Source organism: Trichechus manatus, unplaced genomic scaffold (assembly GCF_000243295.1).
Source record: "Trichechus manatus latirostris isolate Lorelei unplaced genomic scaffold, TriManLat1.0 scaffold00278, whole genome shotgun sequence".
NCBI lineage: Eukaryota > Metazoa > Chordata > Mammalia > Sirenia > Trichechidae > Trichechus > Trichechus manatus.
Genome location: NW_004444214.1, coordinates 1462185 through 1463498, shown reverse-complemented (window position 1 = coordinate 1463498; position 1314 = coordinate 1462185).

Here is a 1314-nt window from a genome sequence, read left to right as displayed (position 1 = left end):
TTTAAAAAAAGTATAATCAACTAGATGGTGCAGGGAGGAGCCAGCCACATCTAGGCTGACCATGTTCCACTCCACAGTCATTCAGATAGACACTAAAGGTTGTAGGATAGTGAATCTTACTCAGGCGTGAGGCCATGCTCTCCACCCCTAACCCCACACCCCACCAGCACCCACTCTGCAGAGGAAATGGGCCCCAGATCTGTGGTTGACAGCCTCTGAAGTGCTGGGTAAAAGCAGCTGTGGTTAAGAGCAGTGGAAGGTGTGTGAACTGTCTTGATCACTGAAAGTTAAAGGAGGAAAAACCAAGAACGATGTAGTCTCCATGCATACGAACAGTCTTCAGGGCCTGCAGGAAGACTTGTCCCGGAGCCACACCCATCACTGATTCTCTAGAAATTCAGCCAAATACGCCCCCACCCTACAATCATCTTGGAAATAAAAACACCTACTAAAAAAGTGAAAAGGGTAGAGTTTGTGCATGTGAAGGTCATGGAACATTTCATCCCCTCCTCTGGTTGGCTGAATGCATTTTCAAACAACTCTGGAAAAAAGGTCTTCTTCTGGAATTTCCTACAGCTAATAAGTGTAAGGGAGCTGTGGTGAGTGGTTCAGTGGTGGAATTCCCTCCTTCCACATGGGAGACCATGGTTTGATTTTGGCCAATGCAGCTCATGTGCAGCTACCACCTGTCTGACAGTGGAGGCTTGCGTGTTGCTATGATGCTGGACAGGTTTCATTTCAGCAGAGCATTCAGACTAAGACTGTCTAGGAAAAAAGGCCTGGCGATCGATCTACTTCCGAAAATGAGGCAGTGAAAACCCTATGGATCACAGTGGTCTGATTCGCAACCGGTCATGGGGATGGCGCCGGACCGGACAGCGTTTCATTCAGTTGTGCATGGGATCACCATGAGTCAGGGGCCCGCTCACCGCAGCTAATAACAGCGTTAAGTGTAAAGGGCTGGGTGTTCTCACGGGGCACAAAGGTGGGTAGAATAAGAGGAGACAGGTGCATGCACGGAGACAGACAAACCAGAGACATCACTCTAGTTAACCCAAGCACAAACTGCTGCTTGAACGGTAATTACACTTTATCAGCCGTTCGATTGTGGAATGTAATGATGTATATAAACCCAGTGCTGCAGTGTTTTAGAGCTGTTTTTTGATTTCTCTCTTCATGATTTTTGATTATAGAGCTTTACCCCAAAACCTGAGCACTGAATCCATAGTGAGATGTACTCTCCTGCATGATCTTCCCTGAAGTTGCAAATGGAAAGCAAGTCAATGAAAACTACTTGGCACAGGTGCTGGTCCT